The sequence below is a fragment of the Pelophylax lessonae genome, assembly GCF_965119305.1.
Source record: "Pelophylax lessonae genome assembly, chromosome: 2".
In the NCBI taxonomy this organism is placed as follows: domain Eukaryota; kingdom Metazoa; phylum Chordata; class Amphibia; order Anura; family Ranidae; genus Pelophylax; species Pelophylax lessonae.
In genome coordinates, this window is record NC_138769.1 from 262,685,147 (window position 1) to 262,702,154 (window position 17,008).

At 47.0% G+C, this 17,008-nt stretch overlaps 1 protein-coding gene across 1 annotated transcript in view; it reads right to left on the minus strand.

Moving 5' to 3' along the window:
* Positions 1–17,008, minus strand: part of MFSD4A (major facilitator superfamily domain containing 4A) — a 251,529-nt gene that overhangs the window by 23,372 nt on the left and 211,149 nt on the right. The window lies entirely within an intron of this gene.

A 17,008-nucleotide genomic window follows, 5' to 3' on the forward strand; every position in this document is an offset into this window, starting at 1 on the left:
AGGCCCGTTCAGCCTCTGAAAGTCGAGTGGACCCCAGCTGCATGGGTTCACAGCCAGGAGGTGTGGGAGATGAGGGAGAAATGGGTGGGAAAGAAAACATAGGAGCCAATCTGGTAGGAGGCCTTCGCAGGCACTTCTTAAACGATGGTCTCTCCCTCGAGTATCGATCAAAATCAGGAAGGAAATTAGGGCCTCAAGCTCGTCAGGGAGATCCTTGGCCACAATCTTGTCCTTCAATGCATTGTAGAGACCTTGAGAGAAGACCGCGACCAGAGCCTTATTATTCCAACCCATCTCTGCTGCCAGGGTATGAAATTCAATGGCATACTCAGCAACGGTTCGTATACACTGTTAAATGGACAGGAGTAGCTTTGCAGAAGAGGCAGAGCGAGCAGGCACATCAAATACCCTATGAAAGGAGGCAACAAAACTCGGGTAATTGAGTATCACAGGATTATCATTCTCCTAAAGGGATTCTCCCAGGTCAAGGCCTTGTCTGAGAGCAACTAGATTAGGAAGCACCCCTTGGACCTGTCAGAAGGAAACGCCTGAGGAACCATCTAGTAATAAATGCTCACTTGGTTTAGGAAGCCACAACACTGACTCAGTTCACCCCCATAGCGCTGCGGAAGAGGGGCTGAACCAGTCAACCCTCTGGTAACAGTGACTCCAGCTGCAACTGCAGGAGGAGTGCCAACAGGAGCAGCAGCAGGTGCAACAACAGGAGGAACCACCGGCCTAGCAGCACCTGGAGCAACATGCGCTGTGCGTGCAAGCAACGTCTGTAGCACCTAAGCGAACTGACCCAAAAGGTGATCTTGTTGATTGATATATTTATAAATCATAGAGGGTCTGGGATTACAAGTACAATTTCAGTATTTGCAAATGACATCAAGCTATGCAGTGGAATAATGCACTTACAAGCCGACCTCAATGCACTGTTTAATTAGGCAACTATGTGGCATATAAGGGTTTAATGTTTATAACAATAAAGTTATGCACTTGGGAGCTAGGAATATGCATGCATCATACATACTAGGGAAAGTACAATTGGGGTGGGGGAATCAATGGTGGAGAAGGATCTGGGTGTTCTGGTAGACCATAAGCTTAATAATAGCATGCAATGCCAAGCAGCAAAATCCTTTCTTTTATTAAGAGAGGTATGGAGTCCAGAGAGAAAGATACGGTAATATTTTGCCCCTGTACAAATCATTAGTAAGACCTCATCTGAACCTCATCTGGAATATGCAGTTGGGTTTTGGGCATCAGTTCACAAAAAATTGGATTTTTGACTTATCGTAAAATCCATTTCTCTGATGTTCATTGACGGATACACCTCCTGATTCTTCTTAACCATTGGGTTATACTGCTCCCTACAGGAGTAGGACACTAGGCAGGAAAAAGGTTGACTATGCCTATGGGCAGTCCCAGGGGGTACACACCCACTCTCAGCTATAGGCACTCAGTTTTGTTACAAGCAGTGTCAGAAGAAAGCCAACCCCCTACAGATGGGTGGGTGCTGTGTCTGTCATTGAACATCAGAGAAATGGATTTTACGGTAAGTCAAAAACCCCATTTCTCTATCGTTCATTGACGGACACAGTCCTCTGATCCATATCAGTAGGGTTATACTGCCCCCTACATGAGTAGGACACTAGGCAGAAAAAAAAGTTCTGGCTACACCTATGGGCAGTTCCGGAGGGTACACCCCCTCTCTTCCTGCATAGGATGTCAGTTACAATCTGCCTAGTCAGGAGTAAGGACCTAGTTCCTTGCTAGGATCTTTGGTCCTGGCATAAAAAGTATTTTTTTATGTAGATGTTTTTTTATTAGCTAGCTTTTTCTCCGGATTTTTTTCCTGTGAGATCTTCAAGCAACTATGCCGGATCTGGGCGATGGGCTGGATAATCTAGATCCAGTGGTCAACCCAGCTGGCCAGCGAGCGCGTGCAGACCTTAGCTACACGCTGGGTCGGCCGCGACATAGTCCCACTGGACGGGGACTGGCCCCGCAAGTTAAACGTCTCACATGGTCGCACACGACAGGGTCTAGGCCTATGTCGCAGCGTTCCTATTTGGCTGACAGCCCCCCCACTTCAGTGGAGAGGGGCTTGTCAGGAGATGGCGCCCACCTGTGTTCCCGGTACAGTGAGTAAACGCCCCCCCCCCCCTCTTCCCTGGCAGATTTTGGGGTGGACGCAGGCCCCTCCCTGGGATGGTCAGACCCTCACACTCCTGGGTTTCCTTCTGTCCTGTTGTGCAACCCCCCTCCCCTTCCCACGTGGGGGACTGTATGGGCCTACCTGGGGCTGGGACCTCATGCCCGGGGGCGCGTTATCCACGGCGCTCGGCCGATCGTGCGGGGGGGGGGGGCTCGGTCAGATCCTCCAGGGCTTCCTGCTGCAGGATGATGTAGAAGGGCTGGCAGGGGGTCTCCCTGTGGGCCTTGTTGCTGCGCTGGCCGCACGGGGACGACATTTTCTTGTAGACTTGTCTGCTATTATGATGGCGCCCATCTTGGTACACCCTTCTTTAGCTATTTTGCAGTGGATTCTCTGCTGAGAAGCTAGTTGGGAGTGCCTGGATGTATTTTCTGGGGGGTGGAGCCCCTCCCTTCACCCTGGGCAGTTTCCTTTGCTCACTCCCTTATGGGAGAGCTTGCTTGTTACATGTGCAGCCCTAGGAATGCATATTAGGACAGTGGGTTCTGGGGTCTCTCTCTCTCTCTGTTGGGTTGTCTTCAGGGCTTGCCTGACCTTTGGGGGGGGGCACTGTAGCGCAGTGGGACTGTTTTTTTTGCAACAAAAAAAAAGTAATTTTTGTCATTTTTTTTTCAAATTTAGCTGGCGGGTTCTTCTGGCTCAGTATGGACCCTGCAGACCATGTGTCCCCACCTGACCCCTCCATGGAGGCCGCAGGGCCTTCCGGAACTCCACTGTCCATCAATGCATTTTCAGCATTTCTGGAAGCATTTGGGTCCTTGGTGGAGGTGGCCATGTGAGAGCGAGGTGTGCTGAAACGTTTCTCCGCCTACTCCTGCCTCATCTGATGTCTCGGATTCTGAGTCTGACTCAGCTGCCGCAGATGTGGGCCTCCTTGCCGGGTCTGTTACCTTGCGCCCTGTCTCCTCGGATAATGAGCATGACATTTCTGCCTTCCCTGCTGCACATGATACAGGAGCTGGTGGATGCACTGGTTGTTTCGGTGCGCGACTCCCTGCAATTTGGAGGACTCAGCGGCGGCTGCGCCTGGGACGCAGGATGCACCTGGCACTCACATGCCATCCGGAGCAGTTTAATTTGCTATCATGCTCATGAAGGATGGGACCATCTGTGACGTTCCCCTGGGGTGTCTAAGCGGCTGCTAGATGTTTCCCTTTTGAGGAGTCTCTGTTTTAAGTGGACTGTACTGCCTAATGTGGACCTACCGGTCTCTAGGCTGCATAGGACTACCATTGTTCCGGTGGAGGAATCCCTGTTCTTTTAGGACCTGGGGGTTAGGATGGTGCGGGCTGTGGCCCACGATCTGTACTCCCTGGCGGGGTTTGCACTCGGAACAGTGTTTAGGATTGCCCTTGCCACGCAGACTATGCCTGATGGGCGGAGTTCCAACGCAGTGACTTGGTGAGGAGCAAGTCCCTCCTGCCCTGGGGGAGCTGTTGGACCAGCTGGCGCAGGGGCTGAAATTTGTTTTCGATGCCACGCTTCCTTTATTGACACGGTTCCTTTATTGGTTCCATAAGTTGTGCCTTTGTTGGGGAACTCCAGACGTGAATCTGTTGGCATCGCATCTGCAGGATAGTGCAGAAGTTGTGGCCCGCTCACGGGACCCTCTGGCATGTGCACTGGTGGCACCATGGGTTCTGTCATAGGCAAGAACATATGCTAAATTCATCATGAATGATGCTGAGAAGTTTAGCATGGTCACCTACGCAAGGATGATGTCGGCGATCACAGATGGGCCAAGATCAGTATCGGCTGCGGTCTGCCTTTCCTCCTCTCAAGTTCGGCAGCATCGATGTGGAAGGCATTCTCGATGCTCCGGACTGGCCTCGTCAAGCTTGGTACGCCGACCTGGTCAGGCTAGCCGCAGGCGCTACTTGGAGACTTCCTCTCATGGAGGATTTATTGTCTCCGGGGTCAATCTTCCATCCTGCTTTACGGTAGCTGGCTTTGTCAGCTTGGCTGTTGAAAGCCAGGTGCTGGAGGGCAGGGGATTGTCTGCTTCAGTGATTCCCACCCTGCTTAAAGTGTGGGAAGCGACTTCTAGAATGATTTTTCATCGCATGTGAAAGTCGTTTATTGCATGGTGTGAATCTCTTTGGGCTCCCTCTTACTCGGTGGCCTGGATCTTGGCTTTCCTTCAACGGGGAGTTGATCAAAAGTTGGCCTCGAGTACTATCAAGGGTCAAGTTTTTGGCTTTGGCAATTTTCTTCCAAAGGTCGTTGGCCGCCCGTTCCCTGGTGCGTAACTTTGGTACTCAGGGGGTGCGTCACTTTGGTACCTCCGGTGTGGCCTCCGTCTACAACTGGGGACCTTGATTTGGTGCAGTTGGTTCTTCAAGAACCTCCTTTTGCAAGTTTTCGGGGGTATCCCCAGCCTACCTTAGTACAGATGGTGGCCTCCTTGGTTGCTGTCACTCTGCGCGCAGGGTGTCAGCACTGGGGACATTGTCCTGTCATTCTCCCTATATGTTGGTTCATGGAGACAAGTGGTACTTCGCCATATAGTTCGGGCACTCAAGGTGTACTTGGCGACTGCTGAGTCTTTTTGTGAGTCAGGTTCGCTCTCTGTACTCACATATGGCCCTAGAACAGGGCTGCCTGTGTCTGCTGCAACTGTTTCCAGATGGATCAGACAGACGGTGGTGCTGGCTTATTCAATTAAGGGTCAGGTCCTACCTTTCCCTGTTTCAGCGCCTTCTACTCGGGCGCCTAGTGCTTCTTGGGCTTTTCGCCATAAAGGCATCTGTTCTTCAGGTTGCAAGACGGCTACCTAGTCGTCTTTTCACACCTTTACCAAGTTTTATTAGGTGGATGTGCTGTCATCTGCAGATGCCTCTTTTGGCTGCAAAGTTTTGCTGGCTGCTGTCTGTCTGTTTTGGCCTTTCTTAAGGGTGTTTACTGTTTGTTTCAGGTGGGCCTCATCTTTTGTTCTGATGAGTCCTATGTTGCCTGGTTGGCTATGTTTAGCCTTGGGCACTTGTTCTTTTCTGCTGTTCCCACCCCTCATTTTATGGCCCCTGCTTTGGGATGTCCCTACTGATCTGGATCAGAGGACTGTGTCCGTCAATGAAGGATAGAGAAAACTGGATTTTTGACTTACCGTAAAATCCTTTTCTCTTAAGTTTATTGATGAAGTACCTGCCCCTCTTTTTTGAGTTGGGTTGGTGTTACTTTTCTGATACTGCTTTGATACAAAACTGACATCCTATGCTGGAAGAGGGGGGGGTGTACCCTCCGGGACTGCCCATAGGCGTAGCCAGAACTTTTTTTCTGCCTAGTGTCCTATTCCTGTAGGGGGCAGTATAACCCTACTGATATGGATCAGAGGATTGCGTCCCGTCAATGAACTTAAGAGAAAAGGATTCTACGGTAAGTCAAAAATCCAGTTTTTCTCTTTTGTTCATTCACGGATACAACTCCTGATTATTCTTAACCATTGGAACGTCCCAAAGCAGTGTCAAGACAATGTAAGCAGGGGAACCGCCTAAATATTTTTGAAGGGAGGTTTCTGGAGAACTAACAACACCAAATTGAGGTTCCCAAGGTGGCAATGGAGACTGCACTGGAGGAGCCAACTGTCGAACTCCCTGGATAAAGGTACGTCTTCCAAGTACGATGGTAGATCTTCCTAAAGGTAGATTTTCTAGCTTTTAACAGCATAGGGATCACTGATTCAGATAAACCTCTATCCTTCAGCCCCTGGCTTTCAACAGCCAAGCCGGTAAAGCCAGGATGGAAGGTTGGCTCTTGGGACAGCAGATCTTCCCTGAGAGGAAGTCTCCAAAGAGCATCGGCGACCAGCCGTACCAGATCGGTGTACCAAGACCGGCGAGGCGAGAATGACCGGAATCCCTTCTGCCTTGATCCTGCACATGAGTCTTGGCAGACGTTTGAGAGGGGGAAAGGCATAAATCAGACGATACTGACTCCAAGGAGCCACTAATGCATCTGTGGCGTAGGCCAGAGGATCCAAAGACCGTGCCACAAACCTCTGTACCTTCCTTGGAATGTGTACAGCAGAGAGGGCTGAAACTTTAGAATGCCAGCTACTTCCCAAGCTGCCAGGACACTTCTTGTGCCCCCTTGGTGATTGACAAAGACCATTGTACATAGGCATTGTCTGATTTAATTCATACCATACATCCCTGAAGATTAATTGTCCATGATCCAGAGAAAGTCTAATTGCTCAGAGTTCCAGTACATTAATCAACAGTCTGGGCTCTTCCAAAGTCCAGACTCCCTGAGCACAATCTGTGCCAAGGACACCTCCCCACCCAAACAGGCTGGGAACCGTGGTTACAACCGTCCATTACAGGGGGAGAAAGGATTTTCCCTTTTGAAGTGCCAGAAAACGAAGCCACCTCTAGAGACCATTAGATTATTGTCCCATTTCACCAGAATCTTTTTTTTCCAGAGCTCTCGTGTGGGACTGTGCAAACGGTAGACATCATTAGGCCCAGCACCCGCATGCAAGCCCCAGAGGGATGACTGTCTGCTGGACAAAAGAAGCTGAATTGCCTCCTGCAATGTCTGGAGTTTTTCCAGAGGAAGAAACACTCTGGCTGAGTCCAGAGTCAGACCCAGATAGTCTAGTTTTGTGGACGGAACCAGAGCAGACTTCTGAAGGTTCAGAATCCAACCAAACTCCCTCAGAGTTTGCAGAGTAATCTCCAAGTTGTCCATCGGAGCAATCGAAGACTCCGCTTACAGAAGGAGATTGTCCATGGACCCCAGTACGACAAACCCCCCGCTGACGCAACAATGTTAACACCGGGCCAACACTTTTGTCAAGACCCGAGGAGCGGAGGCGAGACCAAAGGGTAACACCACAAACTGATAATGCTCCTCACCCAGCGGAGGAAGCGCTGGTGACAGGCACATATTGGAATGTGAAGGAAGGCGATCTTGATGCCGATAGAATTAAGAAAATCTCCCTGTAGTAGGGATGCCACTACCATGCGAATGGACTCCATTTGGAACTTCTGCTCCCACACAAAACAAATTTAGCGCCTTGAGGTCCATAATTGGACATACCTTGCCCTCCTTCCTGGGAACTGTAAAGACGTTTGAGTAAAAAAAAAAAACCCTAAAAATGTTCTGAAATTGGAAACTGAACAATCACCCCTTGAAGTAACAAGTCTTGCACTGCCCCTAAGAGACCCCATAAACGATCTGGGGACAAGTGCAGGTCGGAAAGGAAAAACATTTCTGGAGGATAATACCGAAACTTAAACTTGTAGTTGGACCTATTGACTTTGTGGACCCACTTGTCCTGTACCAGGGAAGTCCACGAATCCGGAAATTAGCAAAGACGTTCCCCCACCCCAGATATAGGTGAGGGAGCCCCTTCATGCAGAGGAAGCCTTGTCCGCAGGTCTGGAAGAGCCCGCTCGTGACTTGCCAGACCAGATCCTTTTGGAATCTCCGGTGGAGGCCCTGAAGGGCTTTGATCCCTTGTCTTGGGACCCTGAGGGATGAAAAGGCCTCTTATGAACCGAGAAGAATGGCCCCTGTCTACGATGGGGCTCCTTGCCCTTGGTAGCCTGTGGAAGAAGAGTACACTTCCCCCCTGTGACACCCTTAATGATGTCATCCAAAGAAGCTCCAAACAGGCAATCCCCTACAAGGGGGAGATCAGATAAGGCCTTCTTAGAAGTCTGGTCCGTAGACCAGCATTTCAGCCAGATAATACGCCAAAGGACCACTGCTGATACAGCCTAGAAATCAAAAGGAGCCACATCCAAAGAGGCATTACAGATAAACTGTAGCCCCTAGACCAACTGGTCCGCCAGCTCTGCAAAGGCAGGGAAAAGTTGTTTCCCCTTCAGGTTCCGGTGTAAAAGTTTAGCCCACTCGGTAAACACTAATAGTAAGTGCCAAACCAGCCACAGTGAACATATGAGCAACAGTGAACAACCGGATCTTTAAAGGCTCCTAAACCGGAATTAAGGTAGCTTTATTTAACCTGGAAATCGGCGAGTCCATTACAGGTGGGACCGTCCACTTTTTAAGCAGGGAATCCTCATAAGGATACCGCATAGCAAAAATGCTTAGCGACCACAAGAGTGCATTTTGGACAGCCCCACTGTTTTGTGACAATGTTGTTAAAGTAAGTGGAAAAGGAGAGCAACCTCTCCGCTTTGGAGGGCCTGTAGGAGCCAAAAGGGCCCGGCGCTTCTGACACAGCATCAGCCGCATCCTCCATTTTCAAAGATTCAGGCACTGACACAATCAGTGCATCCGCCAGCGCCTTTTCATGCAGGGCTGGAGAAGCAGAGGAATCATCCTCACTATCTGCGTGGACGTAGACCCAGTAGGGTGACTCACGCCTGCGGTGGCTAAAAACAGATTCAGGATCTGATGAGACTGATGAGGCAGGGGAGGGCGGGGACGCTATATACTAAGCTCCCCTGGAAAATATAACAATTAGGGGAGGCCATCAACTGCGATCCCGCAAAGGGGATGCCGACCAAGGGCCCACAAATGGACCACCTACTGGACCCCGCAAAAAATCAAGAGGTCACCCTCCGAGCCCTCCATAGAGGGCATAATATGAAAAAGCCCCCTTAAAAAGGGAGCCACCCGCCGTGACGTGGACGCGCAGGCAGGGTACCCTGATAGAATTTTCGTGGAGGTCCAGCCGCAAGTGCACGGATCCCAGCCAGGCAGATGCCCAAAAGAAGAGCGGGGCTTCCCCCAACGGAGGTTCCCAACTCGGCCACAAATGGCGTAGTAGGCCGCAAGTCATGCAAGAAAGGAGAGAGCGGCGCCAGCTTAGTATAGTACAAGTTTATTTAACACTGTTAAAATTGGTGACTCACTGTCCGAGGTTGGGTGAGACCGGTACACAAAGACTGTTAGGGTCATCCATCTTCCTCTTCCAGGATAGTGGTCATAGGAGAAGGTGGTGAGGTTCCAGAGGTATAGCCGAGCCGCTGTGGGGCTGCTAGTTGTCACTGGCCGCGGCGGAGCATGCACAACAGGGCTCCGGCTGCCGACTTCTGATCCCTGATGACATCACTTCCTGGCAGGAGAAAAATAGGGGTTGCACGCGTTCAGAGCATCCGTGCTCCTTCGTCAGGCGATGGGAGTGTCTCAGGTGGGGCAGGGAATTTATACCCTGTTGCCGGACTAATTGCAAAGACATCTGTCTGTGGGGGGGCGGAGCCAAAAGACTCTAAGAAAGTCATCTCAGTAAAAACACAATTGGGGATACATGTCTCTAGGAAATCCATAAAAGGACATAAACATACATAAAAATACATGATGGTATTACATAAAAGAGGACTTATAAGAATAAATCCCATAAAAACAATACTGACATGGCCATGGGGAAAATAGATCGGTAATGTGTGTATACATCTACATGAAAAAACGGTATTGGAGGGAAAAAATAAAAATAGAAATAAATGTAAAGATAAAAAAAAAAAAAATAAATAAAATTAAATAAACATAAAAATAAAAATATATAAATAAAAATAAAAATAAACATGAAAATAAAAGTAAAAATAAAATAAAAATAAATATAAAACTAAAAATAAAAATAAATATAAAAATAAAAATGAAAATGAGAATAGAATACACACATACATATATACATATATATATACACACGTACACACATAAAAAAAAATATATATATATATATATATACATATACATATATATATAAAAAAATATTGACGGAGAAAAAAAAAAAAAATATATATATATATATATATATATATATGTCACTGATAGGGAATGATGTGTGAATGTATGAGGTGTCACAAGTATATGTGCAATATTTTAGAGTGTGATATTGATTTCTAATCCCTCGTTTAGGCCTCCTGGCGCTAGAGTGTCCAGGGTATAAATCCAGTAGTTTTCTCTGGTACACAGTCGCTTGAACCGTTCAGCAGGGGGAAAGTGTGCAGGGATGGCTTCCAATACCCACACTTTGAGTCCATCGGAGCACTTGGGATGATACTCAGTAAAGTGTCGGGGGACGCTATGTTTATCGGAACCTGTTTCAACAAGGTTCCGATGCTCTCCAAAGCGTTTGCGTAAGGTCCGTATTGTACGGCCTACATAAAGTAGGTTGCAGGGGCACACGAGGCAATAGATGACATATTCCGTCGAACAAGTGTAGAAGTCAGTGAGGTGATGGGTTTTTCCATTGTTTGTGAATTCTTTTAGACCGTGTCTCACATGTTTGCATGTTAAGCACCTGGTCTTACAACATTTGTACATTCCCTTGATTTGGAGAAAGGAGGTGAGTGATGAGTTAGTTTTTGGTCTAATGGAGCGGACCTGGCTTGGTGCTATTAGAGTTTTGAGGTTTTTTGCGCGCCTGTATGAAAAACGGGGGCGCTCGGTGAGGTCTGCACGTAGGTAAGTGTCTTCCTTTAGGATTGCCCAATGTTTATGGAAAATGCGTTCCATGTGCTTGAATTTACTGTGAAACTGGGTAGTGAATCGTGCAGAGGTGGGATGATTGTTTATTTTCCTTGTATACTCCGCTCTACTTTTCTCTAAACCCCTTATTCCGTCCCAACCTTGCTCTACACCATGCAGTCGTCAAGCAGAAGTCCCTCGCCAAAGGAGCAAAAAGGCTACCAGATCAAAAATAGATTCCAGCACACCCCATCCACTTGACAATACTGGGCAACAGCATATCATGCCCACAGCTCAACAACACCATACATCTGAACCCGGCCCACCCAACCAAACCAGCTCAGGAACAGAGGACACGCAATACCATGTATTAACCACTGACCCTCCTACCACAGGAGTGAACTCGGTTCCCCAATCACAGGAGCCCCCTAATGCTACACCCAACACACCCCCTATAAGCTTACCAGCTCCCTCTTCCCCCCAGTCTTTTTTAGTACAAACCCCCCTACCCTGCTCAAAAAGAAAATTCATCGCAGAGGTAGAAGAGGGGGAAAACGTAGACACGGACAGACCAGAAAAGTCACGCAGACTATGAAAATCTTCAACCTCTCCAACCACCCCCTCTCCACATCTGAAGAATCCCTCTTAGCCCGAGGACTCACTTTTGCGCCTACAGCTGCTCCCAATCCATTCACCCTTTTCCTAGATCTGAACAGATTCATACGGAACCTTACGGTGCAACGCTTCTTCCATATTCAAGCTAACAAAAACAAAAACAGTATAAAGGAATCACCAATACCCAATATAGATGATATTGACAGTTCTCCCACCACTGAACAGAACTATCATTTCAATACACAAGAACTACAGGCTCTAGAGAACTTAGAAGATCTATACACTTGCGATACTGATGATTACGTCTCCATTCTTTCCCAAAACCTACCTGGTTCCCCACCCATACAGCATACTACGTTTCGGCCCAAATCAGTTTTTTACCCCACATTTGCTAAAGGTCCGTACATCCAAAGCTTCTACCAAGTGGTCCACGCTGATATACGCCGCATGTGCCAATCATCCCATGACCAAACACACCCTGCCTCCAATCTAACACCTATGGAAAAATCGGCTTTAAAGGAACTCATGAAAAACCCAAATATCATCATAAAATCAGCGGATAAAGGTGGTAGCCTGGTCGTTCAAAATAAAGCTGACTACATTAAAGAATCCATCAGGCTTCTGTCCGATAGCTCCACCTACTTAAAACTCACCAGTGACCCCTTGCCCGAATTCAAAGTGGAAGCTCATTCCCTCATTGAAAAAGCGGCAAAGGACAATGTCATCACCTCCACAGAAGTGTCATTTCTCAAACATGACTTTTACCATAGGCCATATTTTTATCATCTCCCCAAGATCCATAAAGATCCCCTTCATCCCCCGGGCAGACCCATCATTGCAGCCATGGAGAGTGTCTCCAGTTATTTTTCCATCTATATCGACCATTTCCTTCAACCGATAGTCCAACAACTTCCGTCATATGTTAAGGATGGCATCAATCTACTGGACCTATTATCCTCTTACCCATGGCAACCATCATATCTCTGGCTATCTTTGGACGTAGTCTCTCTCTATACATCTATACCACATCACATTGGACTTCAGGCCGTACGTTTCTTCTTGAATGATGAATCTGCACTCAATCCCCGGCAAACACACTTTCTCCTGGATCTCATAGAATATTGTCTCACCCACAATTACTTCGAGTTTAATGGCGAGTTCTACACCCAAATCAAAGGCACGGCCATGGGGGCCAATTTTGCCCCCAGTTACGCCAACTTAACTATGGGCTACTGGGAGCAGCAATACATTTGGCACAACAATCCCTTTGCTTCTCATCTCAGCTTCTTTGGTCGATATATCGACGATATAGTTATCATCTGGGATGGCCCTGCCTCCCTCATACCACCATTTCTCGAACACTGCAATAACAACCAGATGGGGCTATCCTTCACATCAGTCTCAGATGCCGAAAAACTCACTTTCTTGGACCTTGAGTTATACCATCATGATAATACAATCAGTGCTCAGAATTACGTCAAACCCACCGCTGGAAATTCATACCTGCACTACAATAGCTGTCACCACCCCAGATGGATTCAGAACATACCAAAGAGCCAATATTGCCGCCTTAAACACAATTGCACTCAGTCCCAAACATATCTCCACCATGGAACACTACTCAAACAGAAATTTCTTGAAAAGGGTTATCCTGAAGAACTCATAACAAAAGCCTCTGACCACTACCTGCATGAAGATTTAAAGAAAAGTAGAGCGGAGTATACAAGGAAAATAAACAATCATCCCACCTCTGCACGATTCACTACCCAGTTTCACAGTAAATTCAAGCACATGGAACGCATTTTCCATAAACATTGGGCAATCCTAAAGGAAGACACTTACCTACGTGCAGACCTCACCGAGCGCCCCCGTTTTTCATACAGGCGCGCAAAAAACCTCAAAACTCTAATAGCACCAAGCCAGGTCCGCTCCATTAGACCAAAAACTAACTCATCACTCACCTCCTTTCTCCAAATCAAGGGAATGTACAAATGTTGTAAGACCAGGTGCTTAACATGCAAACATGTGAGACACGGTCTAAAGGAATTCACAAACAATGGAAAAACCCATCACCTCACTGACTTCTACACTTGTTCGACGGAATATGTCATCTATTGCCTCGTGTGCCCCTGCAACCTACTTTATGTAGGCCGTACAATACGGACCTTACGCAAACGCTTTGGAGAGCATCGGAACCTTGTTGAAACAGGTTCCGATAAACATAGCGTCCCCCGACACTTTACTGAGTATCATCCCAAGTGCTCCGATGGACTCAAAGTGTGGGTATTGGAAGCCATCCCTGCACACTTTCCCCCTGCTGAACGGTTCAAGCGACTGTGTACCAGAGAAAACTACTGGATTTATACCCTGGACACTCTAGCGCCAGGAGGCCTAAACGAGGGATTAGAAATCAATATCACACTCTAAAATATTGCACATATACTTGTGACACCTCATACATTCACACATCATTCCCTATCAGTGACATATATATATATATATTTTTTTTTTTTTTTCCTCCATCAATATTTTTTTATATATATATATATATATGTATATATATATATATATATATATTTTTTTTTTTTTATGTGTGTACGTGTGTATATATATATGTATGTGTGTATTCTATTCTCATTTTCATTTTTATTTTTATATTTATTTTTATTTTTAGTTTTATATTTATTTTTATTTTATTTTTACTTTTATTTTCATGTTTATTTTTATTTTTATTTATATATTTTTATTTTTATGTTTATTTAATTTTATTTTTTTTTTTTTTTTTATCTTTACATTTATTTCTATTTTTATTTTTTCCCTCTAATACCGTTTTTTCATGTAGATGTATACACACATTACCGATCTATTTTCCCCATGGCCATGTCAGTATTGTTTTTATGGGATTTATTCTTATAAGTCCTCTTTTATGTAATACCATCATGTATTTTTATGTATGTTTATGTACTTTTATGGATTTCCTAGAGACATGTATCCCCAATTGTGTTTTTACTGAGATGACTTTCTTAGAGTCTTTTGGCTCCGCCCCCCCACAGACAGATGTCTTTGCAATTAGTCCGGCAACAGGGTATAAATTCCCTGCCCCACCTGAGACACTCCCATCGCCTGACGAAGGAGCACGGATGCTCTGAACGCGTGCAACCCCTATTTTTCTCCTGCCAGGAAGTGATGTCATCAGGGATCAGAAGTCGGCAGCCGGAGCCCTGTTGTGCATGCTCCGCCACGGCCAGTGACAACTAGCAGCCCCACAGCGGCTCGGCTATACCTCTGGAACCTCACCACCTTCTCCTATGACCACTATCCTGGAAGAGGAAGATGGATGACCCTAACAGTCTTTGTGTACCGGTCTCACCCAACCTCGGACAGTGAGTCACCAATTTTAACAGTGTTAAATAAACTTGTACTATACTAAGCTGGCGCCGCTCTCTCCTTTCTTGCATCTCTCAGGGCTTCTCCACGCTTCAGCCGGCTGCCGCGAACTATAGCTTCCCTACAGTACCAAACTTTGTTCCCCCCCACGCAGCCCCATAACCCCCCCCCTCCCATCCACCCACATTCCTTGTACCACCTTGGGATATTAGAAGAGCGCCATGACACCCCCCACTCGCAAGTCATGGCCTACATTTTCGTGGACGCCCAGCCGCTTGGCCACAAACCCCAGTGGAGCCGACCAACCAGGGGCAATGGAGGAAAGGGTAGATGCCCAAACAGAGGGTAGTGGCTTCAGCCACCCTCACTAAGGCTGCCCCAAATAGCTCCCGAACCAGTAGGCCGCAAAGCCGCGGCCTACATTTTTTGGCCGGATCCTACCGCGTGAGGCGCGGACCCACGGATGCTAAACCATCCGCTTCCCCAGCCTAAAAACTGCAGCAGGAAGCCCAGAGGACATCCCTGCCCTAGTCACTAACCCCCAGGGTGGTGAGGAACCCTGCTCAACCCCCCGTTGCGCATCAGGAAAGACCTGGCCAGCAGCAACTCCAACAAGCCCCCCTTAAGAGCATGTGGCAAAAGCCAGCTTATAACCTCACCCGAGTGGGGGGGGGGCTGTAAGACCCACAGTGACCACCAAAATTTTAGAGGGGCTGGGAGGAAGGAGGGGAACCCGGGGTCAAACAGTCCAAGGGAGGGGCCCACGTCCACCCCAAAAAACTCCAGGGGTAGAGGGGGACAGTTACTTATATCAGGAACAAAGTGGGCACTGCTCCTGACAGACCATCGCTCCATCAGAATGGGGGGCTGTCGGCCAGGAGGAACGCTGTGACTCAGGCCGAGGCCTCGTCGAAGAAACCTTTTCGAGATGTTTAACTCGCAGGCCAGCCCCCGTCTAGTGGGGCTATCTCGTGGCCATCCTAGCGTGGAGCTGAGGCCTGCAGGCACTCGCTTGCCAGACTGGGGGAGCCCTCTGGATCTAAATTATCCAGTCCATCACCCAGTCTAGCAGTTGATTGTAGATTCTCACAGGAACAAAATAACAAATATAGGAAAAATTTCCATTGAAAAGGAAAAAAATTGCCAGGACCAGAGATCCAAGCAAGGAACTAGGTCCTTACTCCTGACTAGGCAGAAAAAAACTGAGTGCCTATAGCTGAGAGTGGGTGTGTACCTCCTGGGACTGCCTGTAGCTGTAGTCAAGCTTTTTCCTGCCTAGTGTCCTACTCCTGTAGGGGGCAGTATAACCCAATGGTTAAGAAGAATCAGGAGCTGTGTCCGTCAATAAATGAAAGAGAAAGTATATTGGGTGCAGAGAAGGGCAACCAAACTGATAAGAGGCATGGAGGAGCTCAGCTATGAGGAACGATTAGAGGAACTGAATTTATTCTCTCTTGAGAAGAGGAGATTAAGGTGGGATATGATCAACATGTATAAATACATAAGTGTGTATAAATACATAAGTGGTCCATATAGGGAACTTGGTGTTGAGTTATTCACTTTAAAGGTCATCACAGAGGACAAGGGGGGCACTCTTTATATCTGGAGGAAAAGAGATTTATTCTCCAAATACAGAAAGGTTTCTTCACAGCAAGAGCTGTGAAAATGTGGAAGAGTTGATTCTGGCTAGCTCAGTGCCTTACTTTAAAAAAGGCATGGATTCTTTCCTGGATACTAACATTTATTGATAAAGTTGATCCAGGGAATATCTGATTCCCTTTTGAGGGATCAGGAGGGATATTTTTCCCCTGCTGGAGCAAATTGGATCATGCTTTGCTGGGGTTTTTTGCCTTCCTCTGGATTAACTACAGTTAAGGGATTGTGTATATGGGATTGCATGTTTTTTTGCCCCTTTTTATTGGTTGAACTTGTGTTTTTTTTTCAACCTGACTAACTATGTAACCATGTAACCGATGGTGTTACATCAGAAAATGGGGGATGTGTCACGTGCTCCCCCATAATGGAAATTACCATTGGGGGAGGTATTAAGGGATTCAAGTTTTAATACTGTAAGCTTCTGGTGTGGTCAATATTATAGTGAACTTTTTGCCACATTGTGTAGGTTCTCCTATATCACCTCATTTGGAGGCAGATCATTACGGTAAATGTTTTTTTCCTTGTGCTGGATCCTTGTCAATGCAATTTAAATTCACATTTCTAAAAAAATATACTGAGCATTTATGGGCTCCAGTAGTTAAAAATAAAATCATTATACAGCTTAGTTTATATTGCATATCTATAGACTAAGCTCTTATTCTAAGAAGCGATGTGAAAAAACTGCCATTGTAACAGATCCACTCTGTCTTGCCTGGGACATGTTACCTGCACCCCTAGCATTACAGCAAC